This window comes from Zootoca vivipara, chromosome 5 (genome assembly GCF_963506605.1).
Source record: "Zootoca vivipara chromosome 5, rZooViv1.1, whole genome shotgun sequence".
NCBI classification, from domain to species: Eukaryota; Metazoa; Chordata; class Lepidosauria; order Squamata; family Lacertidae; genus Zootoca; species Zootoca vivipara.
In genome coordinates this window covers 63,117,625-63,139,295 of record NC_083280.1, presented here as the reverse complement: position 1 = coordinate 63,139,295, position 21,671 = coordinate 63,117,625, and the positions used below count along the sequence as shown (strand labels likewise).

At 42.5% G+C, this 21,671-nt stretch overlaps 1 protein-coding gene across 1 annotated transcript in view; it reads left to right on the top strand.

The window, feature by feature from the left end:
* Nucleotides 1-21,671, top strand: part of DNTT (DNA nucleotidylexotransferase) — a 108,322-nt gene that overhangs the window by 42,055 nt on the left and 44,596 nt on the right. The gene's annotated exons all lie outside the window — the stretch shown is intronic.

Here is a 21,671-nt window from a genome sequence, read left to right as displayed (position 1 = left end):
GAAGCTATCACGTCTATTTTGGCCCTCAAGCTAAATACCTAGCAGTGTATAGAAGCAACACGTACATCTGTCTCAGAGGCAGGACAGATTGAGGGCAACACTCTCGAAGCAGCTCTGAAGGCTAGAGTGACCTCTCTGAGACAGATATGTCTATTGCTGCAATGTTATATTTTATTCAGACATGTGCGTGATTCCTAGGATTGCTTCTCTGTTATTTAAATGATTTCTCCCCTATATTGCTTTTTTGACAAGGGAATACAGACACTATTTAGTAGCCTGATAATCCCCAAAAGTATTAAACCCCAGGAAAATTGATCTGAAGCCCAAGACAGTTTGTTAATGGTTGGATCATTGTTTCCTAGTTGTATTAGAAAGAGGGGCGTGTTTTCTGTAAATCTGGTGCCTTATCAGCACAGTGAAGTCGTGATTGCTGTTTGTTTCTCCGTTTTGTACCTTTTGAAGTACATTTATATGAAAGCGAAGCATATATTACTCATCCAACTTTCTTCCCCAAGGTTCCTACACATGCCACATCAACAAAACATGACAGCAGAAGCTAAGATAGTTCTCTGCAATCTGTTCAGCCCATGTGTTGCATTTGTATATCTTGAGATTTAACTGTATATCTCTGCTTTGCAAAGAACGGAGTTTTAGCTAAGTGTTTGTCAGAGTTGGAAATTAATGTTTTGCCAGTTGTTCCATGGTGGTACTGACCTGTCATCTGTGTTTGTGGTGAAGAAATCAAGCAATAATTTCAGCACTGGTTTTAACATTCAACCACTTTCCATGCCATACGATGCCAAAAGTGTCATGTGAATTGTCCCTCAGTAGTGCTGGAGTATGGTTCCTTCTCTGGCCAACATTTCCTTCACATGAAAGGACACTCCAGAGAGGCAGATACTTCAGGCGATAAAATAAAACATGGTTAGTTCTTCAACCAGAGATCACTTCCTTTTCAAAAAGGAGGGAAACAGGTTCTTGACAGTAATTTGACACACATATTTTTCCATCTTTTCACATGAGTCAGCTGTCAGGCCATACTGCTCAGTTCAGAAGGAATGAAACTTTTCCGCAGAGGCAATTTCTAACCAAACCAATCATTTCTACTTTCTTAAATGCCTACATACAAAACAAGCTGGTTTTTCCACTGACCTGAAGTGAAATGCAGGTTATGTCAGCCACAGGTTAGCTCCTATTCATAACAAATAAAATATGGCAAGCAGATATGAAACACAAATCTATGGACAGTGAATAACAGCGAAATAGATTTACCTTGAAATATAATGCCTTAATTGGTTTGTGCATTGCAGCCTGAGGCAAGTACAGGAAGTAAACAGGTTCAAAGTAAATCTGTATCTAGAAATACATGGTACAGTTATGTGAATAATGTACCACTTCACAATTCTCAGGTGAAGTATTAATCTTTCAGCTGAAGTCAATGGAACTTACTTCCCAAAATGCATGCTTAGGATTTCAGACTTTTGGCCATAATTCTGAAATCACTTATCCAGAAGTAATCACTACTGAAGTCAGTGGACTTTACTTCTGAATAGGCATGGACAAATATGTCATTGTTGTTTCTTATTTTTCCAGTCCACATTTCCACACCAGCTTGTGATTAAAAAAAACCCATCATGAATATTCATTACTATTTCAGTGTGAATCTCTCCTAACATACATATGTTTCATGGCATTTTGCCTAATAATACACTTCCCCCCAAAGCAGTTTCCCTTATTGCAATGCATTTGTGTATATTAATTTCATTAACATATGCATCTTTGTGCACTCTTTGCCCCAGTATATGCACTTTTGTACACATTATTTGACTGGAGAAGTGCATTGCAAAATCAAGGGAAGCACAAATTTGGAAGACCGACTGTGGTTTGCTTTGCTCATTGTTTCAGAAAGTACGAATTAGGCTGGTTTGCCTTTCAATGCAAACTGAATATAATCTCCCCCTGCCCTACATATGAGTAAATATGGTTGGGATTAGGCTACAGTACATGAAAGTTGTACTTTTACTTGTGCATGTGTAGTGGAAGTAAAAACCCAGCTGAATTTCAAATGTTCTCCCCCCCTCCCTCTTGTGATTTGCAACTTTTAGCTTGTGTCTGTCTGGTGTACCAGGCTGGGAGATGATAAAAATGCCTTTCAGCAATCACACTTGTATCTGGGTGATTTTTGAAAAACAAATGGCAAAGCAGAGAAGTCTTGTGTAAATTTAGAACAGCTGTGATAAAAGACTAAATATATCTCCTGCTTTTCCACCCACACCGTCAATGGGAATGCATTTTATTGTCTATTTATTAAGGCTGTTGAACAAAGCAGATCAGTAGACACGTTTTGGCAAAGGTGTTAATAATCAGCACATGATATTATGAGTTACCAATGTGGACTGCCACATATTATGCAGTGCTGCAGTACAATAATAGGTAGGTACCACCTTATACCAAACAAGAAGCATGAGACTTTAAACCTGTCACTAAGGAAGTTTTGTTTATTTCTCACTAGTAAAACAATATTAAGGCACCCCTTCTTTTTCAAAGCTAATTTGCAACAAAGGAAAAACCTAGGACTTTCTTAACTTGGTGCTCTCCTGGTGTTTTGAACTCCTAATTCCCATCATCCTTGGCTATTGGTCATATGGGCTGATGGGAATTGTAGTCCAAACTATCTGGAGGACTCTGGGTTGGGAAAGGCTGCTTTAAAGATTAAAGGAGTGCAGCCTGCCATATATCACCCATCCAGAACGGTATAGATCTAAAGTAAATCCTTGGCTGAAAACCATCTCAGTCAAGGAGGTGAGTCTGTATGGTACTTGGATGTTAACACAGTAAAATATGTTGACACTTTGTACCTAGCTATGATTGCTATACGCCTTTTTCTTTGTCTGAAACATTAGCTGTAATAAAGGAAAAGAGAATTTGCACTGAGATGCTCAAGTGCAAATGACAGTATTTTTTGTAGATTTCTTCACTGTGCAGTTCTGGGGACGACAACTGTGTTATCAAGATGTTATTTCCCATTTTTTTTGTGGGGAAAAAAATCTACTTTAAGGGAGCATTGTGGTAAATTTGCTGCATGGACGCTTGAGACAATCAGTTAGTTTGCACATTCTCTAACTTGAACAAATCCTAGTGGGATTTGGCTGTTCTGTCAAGGACAGAGGCCAAGAAGAGCCTTTGGATATGTTCCATGCCCTCAGTTCTGCCTCTGGTAAACTACTCCACTGCACATCAGGGTTTGCCCCCCGGGGACCCCACCAATCCATTCCGTCGTGTAACCCACTGAAAATACATCCAGTCTCAGTCTTTGTGGATGTGTTTAATAGAAGTTGCTGATCTGGCGCGTCTTCAAAAATTTACTGCGAGAGAATTGACTGACATGTTATGTAGTGAGCTATATGAGCAGCATCAAACTAACTCTGATTGATGAGACAATCTCAAAAGAGACATGTGCACAAGATAAGGGTATGTGCTAATTCAGTGCTTCCAGATCACCTAAATCACATGTGCTCTGTGTTCTTGAGCTGCTGCCTGTTTGAGAGTTGACATCATTGACCTAGTACAAACACCGCAATGTGTGTTCCCTATGCTGCCTTTGTGGTGTTGCCTGCATAGTGGTGCTGAAAGACACCTCCAAATCTAGGAACAGAAGGTGGCCCAAGATAACCAAAATGCGGTGTGTTTTTTTCTTTAAGGAAAAAGAAAACCCTATCCAAGCACCATTGTCCACACCAGATGTTGGGAGACCCTTAAGCAAGATATCCTCAGTGACATTCCCTCCATGAGTGGATGCCTCTATTTCCTATGGTCACTAGCTGCCCTCTCCTTCCTGGCCCAGAAGGAGAAATACTTCTCCTTTTTGCTCCTATTACTGCTTAAATACTTAGAGACGACAGGTGAACAGGCAGCAACAGATGGAGTGTTAGCCTCAGGTACTGCTCAGCAATGCTGAACCCTAATGTAGGTCCACACAGCTGCTCACCACTCAGGAACTGCCTTGCTAATTACTGCTAAAGAATGATAACTTCTGGAAGAAATATGTGTGCTTTAGTGTATACATTTAATCTTGGAAGTATGTATTGCAGTTTTCACTTGGCTACTTCCACTTTGCATTTGACACACTACACAATAAACCATGTAAATGGTTGCTGCGATTTGTTTATTGGGGTTCAGTCTAGAACAGCTGTGTGATACATGTGATTCTCCAGGAAGAGACTTTGTGAACTGACTGGCACTTTCATTGAAAACATCCAAGGGCTTATCTGTTTTTCCTCTTGTCCCACTGCTTTCCCCTGTAGAAAGCAGTTCTTTAGTGCTCATTTGGAGCCGACAGCAATCAGATTTTCAGCAAATTACCAGGCTAAAGAGTCTGTTTTCCCTGGGACAGGGAAATGGAAAACTACTTGGACCTTTGCTTTCTAGGCACAGGACGAGCAGAAATTTGGACAAACCCTAAGTAAACTTCCTAGAACTGAGTTCTTGGGGAGGGGGCTGATCCTGGCACCTCTCTTGTTAGAGAGGTGCATTGCACCCTGCCCTTCAGCTCCTGCTCAGTAACGCTTATTTTCCTTCTGTCTTGTCCTTCAGTGTTAGAGAGAAGGAAGTTAAGCTGTGATTCTGCTGGGAACCATGTAGGATCAGAGTTAAGCACCATCTTCTAAGGGAAGAGAGAAGAAAGCTGAGCTCCTTTCATTCCGAAAACCCTGATGGGAAATGGACTTCAGCTTCTATTATCCATGGCCATTGGCCGAGCTGGCTAGGGAGCAACATCTGGAGGACTCCAGTTTCTCCATCCTTGTTCTTGGATCAGATCTTTGCTTCCATTTCCTACAGGAGAGCGATGAAGAACGGGGAAATGAGGTTGACCATGCTTTTGCAACCTCTAGTGCATCTACCGTAGTATTTTCAATTAGATATTTAAGAGCATCCAAAATTTATCAGAATCTTATAAACCACTTTGTTGATTGTTGACCAGAACCCAAAGTGGCTTTCATAAAAGTGCACATCAATAATAACAAAATCAATAAAATACCCTGAAAATATAATATTAATAAAGAATACTAAAGGATGACACTTTCATCTTCAGGCAGCTGGTACAGGATTCAGCGACTGTCATACTGGGAGCACACTCCATTTCATACTGGAGAGGTTGCAGTCCCTTGCATGCTAACACAATTCACTGGCATGCTTTAATGCTCTTAGTCACAAGCAAGCTGATAGATGTTTATTACTGCACAGACGTCTTCAAAAACTCTACAAGGGACTAGCTGCCGATTAATGTGACCCTTACAAGTGAGACAAGCACTTGTTGGCAATTATCTTCAATGCATAACTGCCCATCTCTGTGGTCTCTTGTGGCGTCTCAAAGAGTGTTGGTGATGATATGCAAACAAGGACGGCAAAGCAATAACATGAAATGGAGTGGAGTGAATGAAATGGGTCTAAAAAAAGAAAAGGGAGATCTCCTTGTGAATGCATTCATCTGCATACCCCATAAGAGCAAGCTGTCAAATACCCACAGGAACCAATGAAGTTATCACCTTTGATTCTTTCTATAATTTTCCTTTTAAGGTCACGCATCATCATTTTTCCTACATGAGGGCCATCCACTTGACAACTCCGGGCTTCTAAATTATACAGACATATTTTTAGAAAGCCTGCCATTGCATAAAACCCAAATGTTAATGGCATTGCTAAGTCAAATTAAATTTTAATGGCCCCGGTTTAATTTTTCTTTTAGCCCATTCACATCCTTTAAATAGCATTTAATGTGATTCAGTCGACTTTAATACCGGCAGCTGACCTGAATAGCCTTTTCAATTAGCCTTTTTGGGTGAAGCAAATCTGATACGTTTTAAATAAATAAAGATAGTTTTTATTATTGGTTAAATGCCAATATTCATGGCTCATTTAATCCATTTATTAAGAAGCAATGTCAAAAGAATAGCACTTCTTGTGGGGATCCCTGTCTTAGTGAATGAACTCCTTGAAGGGGAGGGAGATCTCTGTGTGTCTGTTGAGTATGCAAAGGAAACAGTCTGTTAAATATTATTAAAAGAAAATGATTTGCTCAATTAAAACCACTTGACAAACGTGAATGGGAAACAACAAGTTAACAACGCAAAGAACCGTGATTAGCTTTCCTTTCTTTTTATACCTTGTGTATAGTGCAATCTCAAAACAAAGTTAGAACTTCCCCTGTGGTCTCTATAGCCATCTATTCTGTGTTCATGTAATACGATTTAATGGAATATCTTCACAGCCAATTCAAGCGCTTTAAAGACATATAGGCTTATAAATAATGGCATTATGATGATACTTTGAGAGAGCAACTGCAACCCTTTGGTGTGTTCAGCACCATCTTCGATTTGCTCACAATAATGTTGTTTCAGCTTTATTTTAATTTCTCTGTGACAGGCGCTCAAAACCATCTCTACAAAGTGGAGACTCCTCCTGAGATAAAACCTTCACTGTTCTTAGAAGTGGGGATAGTGAGAGAAATATAAGCCTGAATATCAAGCAGGGAAAGCAACGACCCTAATTCTGACATGATGGGGTTCTCTCTCTCTGCCTGTGTAAGCATGTCAAAAGGACCATGACTACGTTGTACTGAAGTTTGACTTAATGCCATTTTTGTGTAACTATCGCTATTGCTGTTTGACTTTATTTTTACTACTGTAAATTTACTTCTGGCAACAGCAGGCATCTTTGCTGTTGGTTCATTTTTTTTTGGTAACCTTCTTCACTCTAAACAAAAGCAAGAGCTCAATTGCTTGAGCATCCTGTTCTCACAGTGGCCAACTAAATGCCTATGGGAAGACCACCAGCAGGATGTGAGTGCAACAGCCCTCTCTTACTCGTGATCCCAAGCAAGAGGTATTCAGTCATGACAATCCTTTCATGCTGCCTTTGATCCTGGAGGCAGTATAGAGCCTGATGGTTTTGCCTGCCATGATTTTGTCTGATCCTCCTTTTAAAATAGTCCATGTTGGTGGAGCAAATGGAGATGGTGGAGAGTAGAGCTGAAATCAATGGATTAAAGTTACAAGAAAGGGGGTTTGCATTGAAGATTTAGGATGAACTTTCTGAAGCTGGCACAAACAGTTTGACAGTAGGGGAAAAACCTCCACCAGAATGTGGTGGTCTTTTTCCTCATGAGAGGTTTCTAAGCAGGGGTAGAATGCAACCTCTCAGGGATGCTGCAGCAGGTGAATTTTGTGCATTGTCAGAAGTTCAGATTAGATACCCTTTGAGGAACTCTGATTGTATCTGGGATATTTTGGCTCAGCCTTAGGAAGAACCCAGGCAGTATTCATGGGCAGCTTCTTATCAGCCATGTTTGCATACACTTTTGTATTGCAATGGAAAGGAAAGTATTCAGCAGGCAACAAACAACATATCAGCCATGCTCCTTTGCTTTGAGACATTTATCTTCTCAGATGTTACACTCTGCTGTTACTTAAACTCACTTGCCCCCAGGCACTATTAGAATGTGTGATGCACTACAGCAGTGGTTTGGTGGTTCTGCAGCCAAAGTATATGTCAACTGTACTAAAACTGAATTATTGAGATGAATTTAAGTGCTTGAATTTCTGTTTCAAATACAGAGTGTCTGCTGATCACGTGTTCTGATCATTTATGATGAGAGACTGCCAAGGCAGATGTGAAAATATCTGACTTACATAAAAATGTTGTTCTTATTTAAAGAGAGACTGCACAAGCAATTGTTGCCTGACAATAACATGGAACTAGTTACGGGTAGGTAGCCATGTTGGTCTGCCATAGTTGAAACAAAAAATAAAATAAAAATCCTTCCAGTAGCACCTTAGAGACCAACTAAGTTCGTTATTGGTATGAGCTTTCGGTATCTGAAGAAGTGTGCATGCACACAAAAGCTCATACAAAAAACAAACTTAGTTGGTCTCTAAGGTGCTACTGGAAGGAATTTTTTTATTTTGTTTCATTAACATGGAAGGGGATCGTTCTGAACAATGCACCACTTTCAAATCTGTAGGAGGAATGTCAAGATGTTCCATACAAACCAACCTCAGCCAAGATCAGTGATGAGATTAGCAGTATTTTGCAACAGAATTGCTATCAAATGGTTTTCTAGTAATCTGAAGAGGGCAGTGGTCTTCTGTTCATTTCTCCGTTTACATGCTTGTAGCCTCAGCAGAGTTATTTTGTCTAAGAATGAGGCAGTGAGAAATTCTGCAAGTTTTTCCAAGAACGAAAGCGGAGATCCGGAGCTTTTGATTTTTCAGGACATGCACTTTATTATTTATAGGATCAAATCAAAGACCAAAGATTACTGAGGTTTTAAGCGATAGGTTTACTGTATCTCACACATCTCTTGGATGAAGGAAGTTAGTCCATACAGTGACCAAAGCTCTTCCAGGAGTTCCCATTAAAATTTCATTCAATAAGTAATCTTGACTGAAAGGGTGTCAGAAAAAGTAGGCCTTTAAAAGTACCAAAATGGAGAGTAATGGTTGTAGGGATACACCAGGGAGTTTTTTCTGGGCTCTGTGCCCCTTGTTTGACTATTGTAGGGTGTGAGAGTGCATGCACAATGATGTGGCAAGGTTTATGCATACAACTAATGTAAAGTAATGCTTGTCCGACAGACTGCAAAGATTTTTAAAACTTAGCTGTGCTATGAACTCAAACAGCAATCCTATATCACCTACCAGGGAATGAGTCGCATTTGATCATGAGTAGGCATTCATACAATTGCATGCTTAAGTGGTTAAGCAGTCATTCCACTCTTTGGGGAAACCATAACAGCTAGACCTGCATAGTCATAGCTCAGAGGCAGAACATATGCTTTGCACACAAAAGGTCTCAGGTTCAATCCCTGCTATGCAAGACCACTGCATGATATCTTGGAGAGCCACCACTATACCAGATGGAGCTGGTAGACAGCTGTCCTGGACACAGAATTTGATTTTCATTTATTGACGGCTGTATGTTATATTGTGGAACATCCTGTTTATTATATTCTGGAACATTTTGGAATATTTTGGAAGACTTTGTAAGATTATTTTATTAAAATAATAAAAAGAATTAATCTGTACCTCCATGGACAGCTGTGAGTCCAATATGACACCCAGGCTGTGCACCTGGTCCTTCAGGGGCACGGTTACCCCATTCAGGACCAGGGGGTCTTCTGCCCCTGCCCTCCTCCTGTCCCCCCAAAACAGTACTTCTGTCTTGTCAGGATTCAACCTCAATCTGTTAGCAGCCATCCATCCTCCAACCGCCTCCAGACACTCACACAGGACATTCACTGCCTTCACTGGTTCTGATTTAAAAGAGAGGTAGAGCTGGGTATCATCCACATATTGATGAACACCCAACCCAAACCCCCTGATGATCTCTCTCAGCAATTTCATATAGATGTTGAAAAGCATGAGGGAGAGGATGGAACCCTGAAGCACCCCACAAGTGAGAGCCCAGGGGTCTGAACACTCATTCCCCAACACCACTTTCTGGACGTGGCCCCCAGCTCCCAGCCCCTCTAGACGGTCCAGAAGGATGTTATGGTCGATGGTATCAATGCCACTGAGAGATCCAGCAGAACTAGGAAACAGCTTTCACCTAAGAGGGCAAATGGTCTGATTTGGTACAAGGCAGCTTCCTGTGTTCCATAGTTTGATCCTATACAACTGTGAGAACAGACAATACACTGGAAGATTATAATTGGAATGTTCCAACTGCTAAATGGATACTGGGGGGAAATGAAACAAATTTACCCATCTTTGGGTTCTAAATTTGGCAATTGATATTCAAGGTCCTCAAATCCAGGAGGGGCAAAAGGTAGGTAGATAGGTGGATCTCTGCTGAGTGATTTGCAATAGATCAGCAAGGGTTTTGTATATAGCTGCCAAGTTCTCCCTTTTTTTAAGGGAAATTCCTTTATGCTAAATAGGCTTCCTCGCGAGAAAAGGGAAAACTTGGCAGCTATGGTTTTGTAGATCACTAGTCTGTCTCCCAACCAGGTACTGACTACACCCAGACCAGCTTAATTTCTGCAAGGTGACTGCATCATGTGCCCTCAGACCACCCTCTTGATTCCAAATCAATGGGTTGTATCCAATACAGCTCTAGGTTAAAGCAGTATACCGGTACTTGTTCCACTGGTGAAATGTTTGGTGCTAGTGGAACGTTGGTGAGCAAGAGGTTGTTGGTAACTTTGCTGTGCAATGGATTGCACAATCTGCTGTGCAACTAGCTCAGGAATTCTTGCACAAGCAGACCCAGAACGTCAGATAAGCCCCAATATAAATAGCCTTTTTTATTTTAAAATAATTCCCCTCCTTGGCTGGTCTTGTGCTAATTGCTTCTCTCTCACCATCGGTACCCCTCTCCTGTGAAAATAAGAGTCATAATTGGTTGCCATAGCATTTGCACATGTTGGAATATCTGATGTTAATAATTCAGGGAACCATGCAGAGGGCCTTTTCGGTAGTGGCGCCCACCCTGTGGAACGTCCTTCCACCGGAGGTCAAGGAGATAAACAACTACCTGACATTTAGAAAACACCTAAAGGCAGCCCTGTTTAGGGAAGTTTTTAATCTGTGATATTTTAATGTATTTTGGTATTTGTTGGAAGCCGCCCAGAGTGGCGGGGAAAACCCAGCCAGATGGGCAAGGTATAAATAATAATAATAATAATAATAATAATAATAATAATAATAATAATAATAAGGTAAAGGGGCCCCTGACCATCAGGTCCAGTCGTGTCTGACTCTGGGGTTGCGGCGCTCATCTCGCTCTATAGGCCGAGGGAGCCGGCGTTTGTCTGCAGACAGTTTCCGGGTCATGTGGCCAGCATGACAAAGCTGCTTCTGGCGAACCAGAGTAGTGCACGGAAACGTCGTTTACCTTCCCGCCAGAGCGGTCCCTATTTATCTACTTGCACTTTGATGTGCTTTCGAACTGCTAGGTGGGCAGGAGCTGGGACCGAGCAACGGGAGCTCACCCCATTGCAGGGATTCGAACCGCCGACCTTCTGATCAGCTAGCCCTAGACTCTGTGATTTAACCCACAGCGCCACCTGGGTCCCTATAATAATAATAAATAATAAGATGTGGTTAATGTGCTTGTATATGCAGGCCACCCCAGTGATGGCTCATGTGGTGCAGGAGGTTTTTGGCTCCCCCACCCCCTGAGCCACTATTATGCACTTGGCTGTGGGTGTCAGATCTTGGGGTTCTAGTAAAAAATGAAGTAGATCCTGCATGCTTGTATCCTTCCCATTCCTGCTGCTGCAAATGGCAATCTTTCCTACCCTCCTCCTGCTGCTCTTGTGCTTTTAGGGGCTGCAAAATTTGCCTTATTGGTAATCCTCAGCTGTGTCCTGGTAATGGGATGATGTGCAATTTGAAGAAGCAGAATAGGAAATGCCACCTTTTTTTTCGAGCCAATGGATCCAGAACTCCATCAGCAGTAGCCTTTAGTAGCGAAGTCACCACCCTTAACATTGTTCTTACTCGCTGGGACTGATTAAGAGAGTTAATTGTCAAGAACGGGCAAACTTAATGTTTAAGTTCCCTAATCAAAAGCAGCAGCAAGCTGGCATCTCTTCTTTGTTTCTGATCTATCTACCATTTACACTTTACAAACCCTCTCATCTTTAAATAGCATTGTTTATTCCTTCCCCTGAGCAATGCAAGCAAAAAGCTTGACATGTTCTTGCTATTCTAGGGCTGTTTTGTTCCTCTTTCATCTTATGTATAAATACATTCCTTCTTCAGTGTCAATATTTTATTTCTGTAGGGTTGTGGAGGGTTTGCAAGAAAAATAGTTTCCTTGCATAGGGAATTTACTTCCAACAATGGGCCTACTCAGAGTAGGCCCACTGAAATGATTAATTAGGTCCATTAATTGCAATGGGTCTGCTCTGAGTATATGGATGCAACTCCATCTTCCCATGTTTTAAATAGTAAATAGGAATCATAGCCTCAATGGTCAGACTGCTCATTTTGCTGCCCATAATCACAGCTGGCCTGCCATTAGGCAGAATGAAGTAGCTACCCCAGGCAGTGGGGCATGGAGAAGTGGAGAGATGTTAGAGGCTGAGCTGGTGCAAGACATTCTTGACACCTGATGACACCTCTGTAGACTCTGGCTGCCCTTGAACACTGTCATCCTGTTTGTCAGGGCCAGCCTTATCATTAGGCAGAATGAGGCAGCTGCTTCAGGCAGCAGAGGATTGGGAGACAAGGTGGTATTGAGAGTGGGTGTCTTCAGATGCAATACAGAGCACTGTTAGATCATCAGTGCTGAAGTAAGATTCAGCTGACAGTCCATTTAGCTTCTGAATGTGGAAAGGAAGAGGTGTCAGTGTGTCCTTTGCCTCAGGTAGCAAAATGTCCTCACCCGGCCCTGTTCATTGCTTTTGTCACTGCAGCAGCACTGAGCGTGCTGAGGCTCTCCAGGGCTTCACACCAGACAGTATCTTGCTGTAGTGAAACACCTGATGCTGAAGGATTCTTTAAAGCCTAATAGTAGAAAACTATTTACTCCTTGAAGCAGTATTTACCATGTCAGAGTGAGGGATGCACTCTGTCGAGCCACCTCACATATACAGTCGTACCTTGGTTCTCGAACGACTTGATACTCATACATTTTGGATCCCGAACACCAAAAACCCAGAAGTAAGTGCTCCAGTTTTTGAATGTTCTTTGGAACCCGAGCGTCCGATGTGGCTTCCGATTGAGTGCAGGAAGATCCTGCAGGCAATCGGAAGCCGTGCCTTAGTTTTTGAATGTTTTCGGAAGCCAAACAGACTTCCGGAATGGATTACGTTCGAGAACCAAGGCACGAGTGTAATAGCAAGGAGCGGGTGACCTAGTACCACTAAAAAAACTATGCAAGAGTTCCACTGATCACTTTGTTGAAATGGCAGCAGCATTCCTAGTGCTAAATTGTGGTGGCTGGCCGGCCAGGCAAATCCACTGGCCTTCCCAGTCTGCCACCTGAGCAAATATCTCTGTTTGACTAACAGGTGGGCCAGCCCTGCTTGGAAAACAGAGCTGCCTTGGCTGCATCAGCTGCCCTGAGCAGGTCTGTTGCCCTTAGGTATGGTTCCGTGAATGCTTTTGTAGTGGCAGTGAAATAAGATACAATTGGCTGTCCTGTCAGTTTCTGTATATGGAAAGGGGCAAATTCATTTTTCCCCATTGCTTCAGGTTAGAAAATACTTAGCCTGGCCTGGGTCCAGCCTTCCACATTCAGAATACAACAGAAACCATGAATTTTAGTAGTGAGTACATGCATTCTGTACAGATAAGTGTTCTAACACCCTGGTAATATTTTAAAGAAGGATATGTTCGCTTAAGTTTTGGACATTGTAAATAAGCGGTGCCAGATTTCTACATGATGAATTCTGCACTCATCTTCAAATATTGCCTGGACAGCTTTGTGATGCAAGACCTTTTGGGGATATTACAAAACAAGCAGGACCAGATGAGTGTGGAAGAAGGCTGTTTGCAACATTTGCAACAACTGTACAAAGAGAATAAGGGGGAAGAGAGAATAAGTCGCAAAGAAGTCTTAGCAATGTTTCGGAGAAACCAATTTGCTGGTAGATCCATATGGGTGAATTTAATTGTGACCTCCGAGAGCAACAGCAGTTTAAAGGGAATGATTCTCACAAATCAAATTAGCATGGTGCAAAAGCCACAACAATTACATTCAGTACAAAAATTCAACAGGAGTTCGTTTATCATCCAATATATGAGACCTAATTCCCAAGTCCCTACAAAATGTTATGTTTTATATGTTTTATATGTTTTGTTGTTTTATATGTTTTGTTTTATATGTTTTGTTTTATATGTTATGTTATGTTTTATATGTTATGTTATGTTATGTTATGTTGTTATGTTTTATATGTTATGTTATGTTTTATTATTTAACAACCTTCCTATGCTGCTTAGCTGTAAATAAAACCTCTAAGTTGTTTACAAAAGATATAAAATGTACATTAAAATTGTCAATAAAAAGCAAAATGAAGAAAATCCACAGTTAAAAGTATACACCCTAAGCTAAAGTTATAGAATAAAACACATCAGCTCTACCTGTCTGGGAAGGCTTGCCTAAACCGAAATGTTTTTAGCAGGCACTGAAAAGAATACAGTAAAGGCATCTGCCTGATGTCAATGGGCAGGGAGTTCCACAGGAGCTGACTGCCACACTAAAAGATTGATTCCGTACAAATGTGGAATGAATATTTGTGCCAGTTCCACAGATTGCAGTGTTTGAGTGGGTCTGTATGGGATGAGGTGATCTTTTGATTGATAGACAGACGCCAAAAAGTTAAGAAGAAGAGCCTTTTGCACCAGGCCATCCAACAACGAGGGGAGCAGAGTCCGAACATTAAACCCCAAGATTGTCTTTCATTGCTCCTTTCATAGCTTCAGCAAGCTTGGGTCCATAGCAGCAGCCAACCACAGTCCCTGGTCTCTCAGTGCAGGCTCTGCCAGCCAAAGGGCATTGAGTTCTGCCCACTTCATTTGCATCCTTCCAAGAAACCTTTGCCCCCCCCCCAACCCTCACCCCTTTTCCCCCTGTGGTGACATCATGACCACTGTTACCCTGGCAACCTCCCCTTGCAATAGTAATTTCTTCTGCTAACAGTTGAGAGAGGAACTTCACCCTCTCCTCGTCTGCTGCTGAATGTTTTGCGTTTCGTTAGGGAAATGACTCTTGCAGTTCGAGGACCCGCCCCCCGCGAGGAATAAAAGACACAGTGACACATGAATTTAGGTTAATGGGCAAAATAAGGCCACAACTTTATTGGTTAGAGCAAGTGAGAGGTATTGGCTTAGGCATTGGACACACGTGCAAGCATGACTCCACCCCGTTCAGCGGGGAGTCATATAAGCTTAACAGCCAGTGGGAGGAGCCTGTTGATGCAAATACAACTGGAAGCTTCCCCTGATGTCACCGGGGGTCATGACATGGCCCTAGCCACCAGCAGGGCATCGGACAGGATCCACGACTGCCGGATTCCTTTAACGGGATACCCCTAAAAGAGGAGGGTTGGATGATGGCCACAACCAGTCCTCAAACACACAAGACAAATACATATTCCAATGCCTAACCGCCACCCAAGCCAAAGAGGCTCGCCACCAATACCCTCACTGCTGCAACCAATTCCTAATGCTTTTTGTGATATCAGCTAACCACACGTCATTTCCTTGATTGGAAAGATGAACGTCAGCATCACGAAACAGAGCCACCTTGCTGAACGTCAGGGTGCTCAATAACATGGCCATGCATATAATGCAGTTTGTGAGCCACCACACGATTCAAGCACGGGAAGCGGCTCCCACTCACAAAGTCTCCCCCCTTCAAGGAGGAAAGATCTTCCCATGTTCTTTGATAGCACCTATCTAAGCCAATCTTCCGAGGAAGATGCCTTGACTTCAAACTAATTTCAGAGATTATGGGGGAGAACCTGGCACTCAGGAATTTTAGGGGACCCTTGCTCCCGGCAAACCCACAACACTACTTAGATAGAATCATGAAGTCATTGAAAAGAATCTCTTAGAAAGTGAGATCACCTTCACTGGTACCAAAAATGGTGGCCCATTTCTGGAAGTAAACAGAAAACACAGATACGATAGAGCATATAAAATTTCAGGTGCTATTTTTTTGGGGGGGGGGGGAAATAATAGCTGTGAAGGAAACAACCCAAAGTTTCGACAACTTAACTTTCCAAAATGAGTCCCTTTCATGTCTCATTGACTTCACCAGCTGTGTAAACAGCTGTGCACTCATTACTGCCACCCCTGCACCAATTCACAGCGAAAAGGAACACGATTCCCATTTTATGTTACAGGACTGTCCAACCGGTGTGATTTTCTTCATTTGGCTGAATTTAAGTAATCTGTTTTTCACTTCAGAGCACTTTAATAGAAAAGCTGTCATGTTTACATAACTTCTACTACAATTGCGCTGGAAGCCAATAGCAACCCTTTTGCGTATGGATGGCTGATTCTGGTGGGGCTGGTCCACTTCAGATGAATGCGAGAGCTAGATTTGTATTTTGGATACCAGCGTAGCTTTCTAAATATATTCTATCTATTCTGCTGGGTTTCCATTTCCATTCAAAAGAGGTGGCAGGGCGTGAACCCAGATAGATCTCCTCTGTTCATTAAAAGGAATAGGAAAGCCCAGCTACCCAGGAGCGCCCTGTTGCCTCAGATCCATCAGAGCATGAACAGAACGATGGATTGACAGCGTTATCTTTTGAAGGATTGAAAACAACAACACTGCTATGATTGTTGACATGCTAAAATAGACATGCATTTAAAAAGAGCATATTAGACATTTCAGAGGTAAGCGAGACAATGAAATAAATCACTGAAAACCTTCAAAGCAGACAGAGGGAGTTCGAGTTGAAAGCACACTTCACCCAGCACACCAAACTGCATTAACCCAGCAAACATTGCTGCCATTAAGTAATTTGTTACTTTTATTAGAGCTTCGATAAATAAAAACGTCTTCCTCCTCTTTCCTACAAAATAGAGTATCATCTCTCTCTCTCTCTCTCTCTCTCTCTCTCTCTCTCTCTCTCTCTCTCTCTCTCTCTCTCTCATTCTGAGTAAGGAGAATAGAAATATAATTCCAAAACAAACAACTCTCTTTTAGATAATAAAAATTGGAACTAGTAAATTGAAATTGCCTTGCTTCAAAAAACACACAAAAAGCACAACCCTTTCTACCAGTAGTTTAAAAAGTGCAACAAATAGCATTATAAAATCAGATTCTCAGAATATAGAGCTTTCATAATTAATAACCTGAAACACTGTCCACTTATTTCAGTAAATAATTTTTATGCAGCTGACCTTTCTCTTTTCCACAGCTACATTATTAATGAAACTGGAGCAATCACTTGGTTATTGTTTGAGCAAACCTGGCTCTTCCCACTGATCCATTTTATAATTTAGTAACTTTGGTGAGCAGATTATGTGCTAAGAGGGAACTTTGGAAATGTAAAAATAGTCTTTAAATTTAGGCGTCTGCTGGTAAAATTCTGAATAAAAAGTAATAAAAGCCTTTAAAAGGCATTACTGCTGTGTTTCTCCGAAAATAAGACACCGTCTTATATTTATTTTCCTCAAGAAAATAAGCCTATTTTCAGGAGGTGTCTTAATTTTTATTAAGCAATCTACATTTGGACCTCTGGAGCCAGTCCCTTGGGGAGGCCGAGCCCCCCCCCCCTTTTGCAAGGTTGCAGGAAGCCCGGCTCCAGAAGCAGCGACTCCTGCTCCTCCGCTGCCTCCGCCCTGTGGGGGGAGAGGCAGGCGATGGCAGCTGCGGTGGCGCTGAGTTCTGAGTGGCTGGAGGTCTCTGATGGCCTGACCCTGAGCCTGGATTCAGAGGACTCCCAGCCGGGCCAGACGGAGGCGAGGTCGCTGCTCGCTCCTGGGGGATGCGGAGGAGGCCGGATGGGGACAGCCGGAGCCCAGCTGGGGGGCAGCAGCAGCGGCAGCAGTGGGAGGATGAGGACAGTGGTGGGGACAGCGACGGGGAGGTTGGTGGCGGTGGCGGCGGCGATGTCGGGGTACTGAGCCTGAAGCGGCGCTGGGGCTCCATTTCTTCTATTTCCAAGGGTACATTACAGGCCTCCTCCTCCTCCTGCCGGAGCTGGCGTTGCTGCTGCTGGGTCCCACTGGCTCGGGACGCCCTCCAGAACTCCACAATCACTACCGGTATGTCTTTTTTCGGGGTATGGCTTATATTCCGCAAATGCTTAAAAATTCTGCTACGGCTTATTTTATGGCTGCGTCTTATTTTCAGAGACGCACTGCACTGTAGATGTGTTCTGCCATTCCTTCTAACATTAACAGCAAACTGAGGTAGCAGAGTGCCTAACTGTTTAAAAACATAACTGGGCAATCATAAAATGAGGAAGTGCTCTCCTCACACTCCGGGGACTCCTGAGGTATGCGCAAGTATTTTAGCTGAAAAAGTTAAAACACACAGTTTTTTAAAACCTCACCTTAATGAGCTGACAAGGACCTGTGAATTTCCAGGATTTGCAAAATGCTGATGATAACTGAGCCTAGAGAGATTAAAAACAACAACCCTAGAGTAACATGTCCCAGTCTCAGGATACAGAATTCTGGTTTATTTTACAGTGCACTTATGCAGGCCTACTACCCAAGGTGTTCAATGGGATTTACTCCCAGGTAGGCGATTATTGGAAATGGGAGATGCTCATAGTAAACAAAGGCAAACTCCAGAATTTGAGTGCAACTGTGTGTTTTGTTAGTTAGTGTCTATCCCAAAACAGAAGACAGGAACATGTCATGGTCTTTTAAAAATTTCTCTAGAAATGTTTTTGTTCGTTAAGTTTTTTAACATTTAAAAATCCAGTGTGACTGTATGCAAGTAAGTGGGGTCAGGCCCAGCTCGTCGTAGACCCCCGGTGGCGCAGTGCACCATGGGGTGGGGCTGGTAAGCTGGGCGCCGGCCTGGGAAGGAGGGCGCCGTGCGGCGAAGTCACGCGGAAACCAATTGCACCCTGCGAGGGCGGGGCGGGCGGCGGAGCGATCTCCGCCCCTCAGCACCAGGGCGCGCGATCTGCTCAAGACGGCCCTGAGTGGGGTATGAGGCTTGGAGTGTAGCTGAGAAAGGCATTTGGGCTTGGAGGCAATCTGAGGGTGCAACTTAAATGGATTTGATTTTTTTATATATATAACTGGAGGGGATTTTTTTGCCTGCAGACAGAAATCAACCTTGGCCATACCTGTAAAATGCAATATTAGCCATGGGATTTACTGAAGCGTGGTTCTCAAGCATAAGAACCCTCAACCACTTTGATTATGGAGATAAGGAAATGCACTGGTATTGGCACTGGTGAGGTCAATTGTTTAATTCAGAAGTAGCAAATCCATGACCGTCCAGATGTTGTCCCCACTGGCATGGCCAGGGAAGATGGAAGTTGTAGTCCAGCAACAGCTGGAGGACTGCAAGATCCCCATCCTCATTGAAATGACTAAAATTCCAAAGTACCTATAAGTTGAGGTCTGCCAGGGAGGCCCTGCTGGTTTTGTCATCATCAACATAGATCTGTTTCGTTGGCATCAGGTTAAAATATTCTTGTTTCACTGGGCCTTTGAGCAATAGTAACGATCTCTTCATCGTCTTGTCGTCAGATAAGGATTTGCATTGAATCTTTGATTATGCAGCTCTTGTTGAGCTGTATAATTACATGGTTTGAGAGCATGTGCACTTGAATTTTTTGTTTATTTATCATTACATTTATACCCAACCTTTCCCCCAAGAAGGTAGACGGTTTCTCCTCCTCACCGTTTTATCCTTGCAACAACAGCAACAAGGTAGGTTAGGCTCAGAGACTGGCCCCAGGTCACCCACTGAGTTTCATTGATCAGTGATCACTCAAATAATTCAATAATCCCTCAAGTAAATGGGTCCCAAGATATTAAGGACTTAATATCTTACTAATCAACCATTAGTATGTAAACCTTGTGCTTGGTCAATTAGTAAATCAGCAGGCTGAGCAGATCTTTGAACAGAACTACTATAATGTGCTGGTACGATCTCACTTCTGCCAGCTGTTACGCTACAGAATAATTCTGCATTCTGCACCAATTGGAGTTTCAGCACCAACACCAGGGGAAGTAACCCAGTCTTGATGTTATCAATGCTTGGATACTGTGGTCAAGCTATCCCAGTCCAGAAATAGCCACAGAAGTTGCACCAGATGAACCTGGTGGAAGGCACTTTGAGCCACAAGGGGTCAACTGGACCTCTGGTAACAAAACTGGATAAAGGAGCACCTCCCAAATTGTGTACCTGCTGTTTCAGAGGGAGGGCAACCACACTCAGGGCAAGCGGCTGACTCATTTCTTGGACACAGGAACCGCTCTCCCGCAGAACCTGTGCTGTCTCAGTATTCAAACTCAGTTTATTTCCCTTCATTCAGTCCAGCTCTGCATCCAGGCACCAGTCCAAGCCCTGCACAGGCTTTCCTGATTTAAATGTTATGGAGAAACAGAGCCGAGTGTCATCAGCATAGCACCTTGCTGAAAATCTAATGAGCACCCCATCTAAATACTAAATAGTATTCATATATGGCTTCATAAAAATAGTAAATTTCTGAGGATAAAATGGTGCACTTCAGCTCACAACAGCATACCTGCCATGCAGCTGAAGAGCTCTTGAGCTGATAGGAAGGATCAAAATCACAGTAACCATCCCATGGAACTGGTCCATGATCAACAGCATCAAAACAACAGAGTGATTGAGAAGCAGGGGCAAGATCTACTCCCCTTGTCCCATTCTCAGTACAGGTAATCTGATTTGGGCACATGGCCAGGCCTGAACACAGATCAGAATTAATTTCAAATGAAAGGTCTGAATTCTGGATTGTCCTGTCTGTTTTATCACGTCACACAGGGCATTTCACCTATTACAAAAATTTGCTGCAGAGCGTGAGGAAATGTGCTGACAGTTATTTTGTGCGTGTATGCAAAACCCAGATAGATGTTTTAAGACTAAGAATTGCCGACTGCATGCTCTTAACATTTCAGCTGAGTACAGCTGGTCCCCGAATATGCATCAATATTCACTGGGGTGTATGCCTTTTATTTATTTATTTAAACAAGTAGAAGGTTTCTCTCTCCCACCCCCCAATCCCTTCAGCATTGATTGGCACTCACAAAAATTTATGCATGCAGGAAGTTGCCATGATGTCATTTGAAATGCTTGATTGGAAAGGAATGCAATTTACAAGATCTGCCAAGACAGCAAAAGGAAAACTCGAGCCATGTATTTTATGACTTCATATAAAACAGTGACAGATTGGTATGCTACATTTCATAAGCTTTAAAAGCTTGAAATTCTGTGGATGGCTTCCAGGTACAGTTGTTTTATTTACATGAACCTGAGACTAGCAAGTCAAAGCTTAAGCACGGTGCTGGTTTTGCATGGTAAAGTACTGGAGAGACTCCAGGAGAATTAGGAATTATCCAATCTGGAGCTTTAGTATTAAAACTTCAACTTGAACCAAAGCCCAAACAGGAGCAGCTTCCAGCCATTAGGCTATAATTAAAGAGCGTAACATTTATATGCTTAAAGTATGCACCTTTCAGTCTACAATCAGCTTAGTTCCAGATAAAATGGCTGCCTAAGAATCCTTTCTAATTTTGCATGTTGAAAGGAAGGTGATGACTTTCTTCCGCTTTTCACCATTTGATTTATAAAAAAAAGCTCTGGGTGATACCCAGTTGTGGCATCCTCACTTGTGCAAGAGCCATTTTGCTAGTGAAAGACTCGTTCTTAGCTTAACCATAACAGCCACCTCCAATGGGTGCATTAACCCTTGCAAAAAGCATTGTGCAGCTCCTAGTGTGACAGCTGCAATGATTATATTCAGTGACCATGAAGCTTGCCTGCTCCCATTTATGCAAGAACGTCAATGCTCAAAACAGATTGCACTACCTTTATGTTGGGTCTTGCCCTCCAGCTTTAGTATTTCATTTTTTTTAAAAAAAATTCCCAACGTTTGTATTCCACTATGGAAGCCAAGGTGGCATACTTGCAATTTATATGTGGTATTGTTAATAAATACCATATAGTACTCACACCTGTGCTGGCTTGAATTCCACAGTGGAATATAAATA